The 6,000-nt window shown below is 41.1% G+C and overlaps 1 long non-coding RNA gene across 1 annotated transcript; it reads left to right on the top strand.

Annotated features, from left to right (window-relative positions):
- Positions 1–2,307: 2,307 nt before the first annotated feature.
- Positions 2,308–4,343, top strand: LOC140632993 (uncharacterized). Its single transcript, XR_012030625.1, has 3 exons — positions 2,308–2,588; positions 2,674–2,919; positions 4,147–4,343. It is a non-coding gene; the product is annotated as an uncharacterized lncRNA (long non-coding RNA).
- Positions 4,344–6,000: the final 1,657 nt, after the last annotated feature.

The raw sequence follows: 6,000 nt of genomic DNA, 5'->3' as shown, positions 1-6,000 counted from the left end.
GTGAGAAGAGATGGACGATTGAGATAAAGGAGAAGTTCCTAGGACTTTACCTTCTATTTCTCCTTTTTCTTTTCTATAGTAAAATTACTATGACATGACTTACAAGAAGTTGCAGACAATCTGGCTAAGTTACTCGTCGATTTGTCTTGGGAAGAGTGAAAATTGGTAAATTGTCTTTTCTTCTCTGCATGTTGCAGCTATTGAGGCTATTTATAAAATTTGGGCATGCCAACAACATAATGTTGGCACTGAAGCAAGTCTTTCTGTCACTGGAGATTAAGTATTAAGTTAGGAGGTGAGTTAGTGAGTCAGTTTTATTGCTGAGAAGACTGAAGATGAGGGAGTTTAACCCCTAGACCCTGAGGGGTCCTGTAATAATATAGGTGGAAACTCCAGGGATAAAAATGGTGACAGGTTGACCTGCCTTTTCCTTTTGCCCCAGGCTAAACTTGGCACCTCTCTTCCTTATAAGGGCTCGAGTCATAAAACAAATTACAACCTTCACAAAACAAAGGAAGAAGTGCTCTGTGCAAAAGTTAAGCTGGTGATTTCTCCTACTCAGTGAAATATTCATGAAACCAAATAAAAAACCCTAATTGGCCACCCTCAAATATGTAACGCACTATGCTAGGAGCCAACACTGAGGACTTTCTCCTTAAGTTTAGGGGCAGAGAATGTTTGTCCTGTCATAGTAAGAGTCAGTATTAAAGCCGAGGTGAGTTGTTAAAATTTTAAATTCTATTTAACAACTCCAAGGACACATTCTTCAACCAGTGGTTTCTCTGCCGAGTGCTGAGGTCAACTCATGCATTTTCTGGTGCTTAAAGCATAGGCCATTCAACGTTTCAGACAATACAAGATCTGCGGATTCCTAAAAAAAGCTGCATTTTCAGGGGACTCTATAGATATGAAAGTAGGTGCTGGCCATCAAGTCATGGGGCTTTACTGTCCGCCATGGAAGAAAGCCAGATGCTGGGCAATCCTTAAACCAACTTCTTATGGTGGTCTGGAGGTTAGGATCACCATATTCTCCTCTTGATCCCATCACAGATAGAGTAGGTGGATATAAGGGTTAAAACAGTTTTAGGTAGGAATTATGAAAAATAGGATCTATCAACATAATGGAGTTGGTCCAGACAAGCTTTGTGCACAGTTCTGTTGGTATATAGTTCCAGTCCAAGGGAGTTGTGAAGGTAATATGTATGACTTGCCTCTCTAGGAATTCCAGAATCCACGACAAACTGGCCACAGTAGATCTATTGAATGATAGGTGTTTAAGCTCCCTGGAAAACAGTGGGAATTTTGGGATTCTTGAACAAAGAGAGGAGGCTGTGTCTGTGCCAGACTCTTGACAGGAAGAGCGACTCCCAGTAGGCAAAGAACTCTCTGCAGTGAAGGAAAGCCATAGCTCATATTCCCCATCTTGAGACATTCATTTTTTATGGTCGAGGAATGCTTTTGAGTACAATAGACAGCCATGTCTTCCTGCCCAGGGACCTAGTAAATTCCTATACAGAGGCTGCCTCAAGGAGCCCTCAAAGTCTATGGTCACTGAAGGGTCAGACAATTCAAAGTTACCTGGAAAAGTTTGGTTTTTTTGTTTGTTTGTTTGGGGAGAAACTGAGTAGAGCAGGGCCTATAGGAGAATTGGGGATGGAAGTAAAGAATTAAAGCATTTACTGAGAAATTGAACACTGGCAAATCCTCGAGGAAGATACTAGGGATCACTGGGGCAGTTTAGAGTTACAGTAACTCAACCATGTGAAAGCTGTTAGCCAAATATCTTTGTGCCCATCATTCATGCTTTAAATATCGCCAAGGCCTGTGTATCCTGAAAAAAACAAGGGTTTCTCAATATTCAGAGGAATGTTGGCTCTTTAAAGTCGTCGCCATTTTCATCAAAGTTTTTGGTATAAAGGCTTGGAAAGATGAACACAAGTAAGGAGCTGGTCTGAGTGGTATGCAGGGTGGAGTGGGGAGACAAAGCAGAGTCCAAGACTAGCTCTTGGGGTCAGAATTGTCCCACTATTAGGAGAAATGACCTATACGCATGACCCGATTAAATAACATTAGAATATCTGATTCAGTGTCCAGTGTTATTCTCCAAATGTCTAACGTTGCAAATAGCACCAAGAGGACCTTCTCACTTCCCTCAGGTCAGTTGCTGAGAATGTCCATTTTAGTTACCTCTTCAGTCTGGGGGAAGGACAAATCCTAATTTGGTTAAAACCAACCTTCAATAAGCTCTTGTGAACTGAAGCCAGTCAAGAACCAGGACTGACCATATGGTACATATCTCTTTATTGATGCTCATACAACCATTTACAATGATAGTAAATTGCTTACTTATTGGTCTGTAACAGATTACCCCAAAGCTTATCAGCTTAAGACATGAGCATTTATTTCACACAATTTCTGTAGGTCAGGAATCCAGGAGCTGCTTACTCGGGGGGTTCTGACTCAAGGTCTCTCTTGAGATTGCAGTCAAGGTGTTGGCCAGGGCTACATCATCTGCAGGCTTGACTGGGGCTGGAGGATCAGTGCAAGATGGCATGCTCATATGGATGGTGACTTGATGCTGGCTCTTGGTAAGAAGCCTAGTTCTTCATCACATGGACTTCTCAATTGGGCTACTTTAAGTGTCTTCATGATACAGTGTCTTGTTCCCCTCAGGGCAGGTGATCCAAGAGAGAACACAGTGGAAGCCTCAGTAATTTTTATGATCTAGTCTCATAAGCCACACTCTGTCAGTCCTCTGCTCACACAGTCAGCCCTATTCAGTGTGAGAAGGAACTAGGATACTAGGACACGGTGGATATCAGGAGGTGAAAATCGCTAGCGGCCATCTGGAGACTGGCTACCACAAAGAGCTATGATCCACGGAGAGCTGGCTGTGAATTCCACGGATTCCTACAGAGGGTAACCATCTTTAACTCCTAGTTTCTGGTCTGTGTTTGGTGAAGCTGCATGATGCTTTACAATATGGTCTACCAAATGGAGCCCTGGGGTCTAGAATCAGGAGACAGGATTTACACCTTATTTTTCCACTAACCCCCTATGTTATCTCTGAGAAATTCTTAATGGACATATGCCTTGGTTCTAGTTTCTGTTAAATGGGCATAAAGTAATCTTTCCTTACATCATGGAGGAGGGAGAGCAGTGGGGATGATCAAGTAAGTTAAAAGATATAAAAAGAGTTCAAAGCTCTGCTTTCAAGAAGACTGAAGTCATGAGCCAGTTCTTCTGCAATGAGTTTCTGACCTCGGCCACCTTGTCCTATCCCCACCCTACAGACATTTTAACTTCATTTTTGCAGTTTATATTTAGCCAAGAGGAAAAAGAATCAACAGCTCCTGAGGATGTTTGGTGTACCAGGCTACCCCTGAAACAACTTAGAGACACTGCAACTGTCCATCTGAAGGGTTGCTGAAAATGCATGATGGTGGACAAAGAGAAAGAAGTTCAATACTGGTGATTGAGATATCACTTGTGCTTTGTGTAGCTTTCAGGATGAATATCAAGCAGATGACACTTTCTGATTCTCAGTGTCGCCATGCGTTTTATTCTCTGAGAAGTCAATTGCATTCATCTCTGATGTGATGATCTTGTGGTTTACTATTATAATTACATAAGTGCATGAGCAATTTTTTCTTGTGAACAGTCCTTTCACATGTAAACCACAGCTTGCCGTCCCCCTGAGAGGGAGGAATGCTGAATATTGTTACCCTGAACTGGATGCTCATGGGGAAGGATTCTAGATAAGGGTCACCACTACCTTCCTATATATACACTGGGCCCCATCATCATTACAGATAGACAGACTAGATATTTCAAGTGAGTACAAAATTTCTCAGAAAATGATGATTATTTCATATACACAAGAATTTGATGACACTATTCATATGAATAATAGAACAGGATATTGATCTCTTTTAGAATCAAGTCACTTTCATTTCATTAGACCCTCTGTTCCTTCTCTCGCCTAGAGCCTTGGAAAGCTAGCCCCACACTCTTTTTAGGCTCTTTTATCACCACAATAGTGTCATATTAACACAATGTTATGACTGTGTATACACCTTAAAGGATGTTGGTAAGCCTGCTCCAATATACATCACTTTCTGAAATATTTTCTCTCTTCTGCCCAAGGAGGCTCAAGCAATTCTATGGTGAAATTTAGCAAGCTTGGATTGGGAAGTGAAGATCACCTTATTCTATGGAAAGTGAAAGAGGAATTGAAGCAAGGAAGCTAACGCTCTTCATTTGGTTCCAGAACATCTACTTGCCCCTCTCCCCAGGAATGCTCCAATTACTGGTGGTCAAGGCCTTGTTGATTGGCACATTTTTTTTTAAAAAAACATAACTTTAAATGCTTCATTGTGATTAGAAGAACACATGTATTAAGTATTAAAATCCCATCATATTCTTCAGCAACTACTCTTTCATTTTTGTTCATTATCATAGAGTAAAAAAACCTCTCAAGTTGTCCCTTTGTGGTAACATACTCTGTCTGCTCTAACCCTTTATAACCACTAATCTGTTCTCACTATAGTTTTGTCTTTTCCAGAAAATCATATAAATGAAATCAAACAGTATGTAATCTTTTGGGACTGTCTTCTTTCTCTCAGCATCATGCCTTTGGGGCTCAATCATGTTGCTGCATTTATCAATTGCTTATTCTCTTTTATTGCTTGGTAAGGTTCTATTGTCCTCCATCCAAATACTAAGCACGCCCGACCCTACTTAGCTTCCAAGATCAGATGAGACCATGTGTGTTCAGAGTGGCATGGCTGTAGGTGGTTTCTATCGTCCTGGCGCATATTTAACCTAGCATGTTTCAGCATAGCACAAACCCCATGAATCCAGAGAAGAAATGGCACTTGGGCAACCAAGTGAAGAAGAAACTAATGTTTATTTTTCTAATTCTGTAGTTACTTGTCATAACCATGTTGGATCATCATCTGGAGACAAAAAGGAATGGGCAGTTTTTATTACAGAGGCCCGAGCACCCTGGGCTTTCAAAATCCCCCTAACGTCCAGCATTTGTAGGTTATTAATACATTCCATCTTCAGGTTGCCCAGTGTGTGTTACTGGCACCATCTAATGCAGTGGTTATGGAGGGTGCTATTGCCCCCCAGGGGACAGTTGGTGATACCTGGAGATGATTTTGATTGTCACACTGTGGGAGTGGTACTGGCATCTAGTGTGTAGGGGCCAGGGATGGCATTAAACATCCTACAATGCACAGGACACCTCCACAACAACAAAAAATTATTGGTCCAAATGTCAATGGTGCCAAGATTGAAAAATCTTTATATAATGTATCTGAGACATCTCTTCAGGAAACACATTTAATAAGTGTTTTGGGTTGGGCCAAAAACATCAGCAGGAAAATGGTAGGCTTTTTGAAGAGAGTCATTATTTTCTTACATATTTTAAATGACAACCAAGGGAGTAAGAATCAGAAAGACGAAGAGAGTGATTATTCAAACCCATAAAGAAACTGTTCAAGTCCCTTTCAAACAACTCTCATACATCACACAAACTATTGTTCCCTGAGACAATTGTAGTTGATTCTCTCTGGACCGGTACATTTCTACCCTCTGCCTGCAGTGCCCTTCACACTTCTCTTAGCTTGGAGAACTCATTGTTAGATTTGGATGCCTTGGTCAGGCATCTTTCTTTATGGATCCCCTAACAACTGTCACGAAGAACATGACATTCCTCACAGCACCATAATTTACTGGTCTCTCATCATTGTGGTATCCTCTGCACAGAGTCCAATGCCTGGCACACAAGGTGGTGCTCAATAATTGCTGAATTAAGAAAATCATTTTCTAGATACATTTGGACATGCCTTTCATCCATATGCTCAATCATTTAATAAAATTAATCAAGTACCTACCAAGTGCCAGGCAATGAGTGTTAGAGATACAGGAGCAAGCAAAAGATATAAATCCCTTGTCCTCATAGGGTTTACTTTCTAGAGTGAGAGTTGGCAA

This window comes from Canis lupus, chromosome 5 (assembly GCF_048164855.1).
Source record: "Canis lupus baileyi chromosome 5, mCanLup2.hap1, whole genome shotgun sequence".
Classification (NCBI taxonomy): domain Eukaryota; kingdom Metazoa; phylum Chordata; class Mammalia; order Carnivora; family Canidae; genus Canis; species Canis lupus.
Note: the sequence above shows the minus strand (reverse complement) of the source record. Positions and strands in the feature narration are given on the sequence as shown.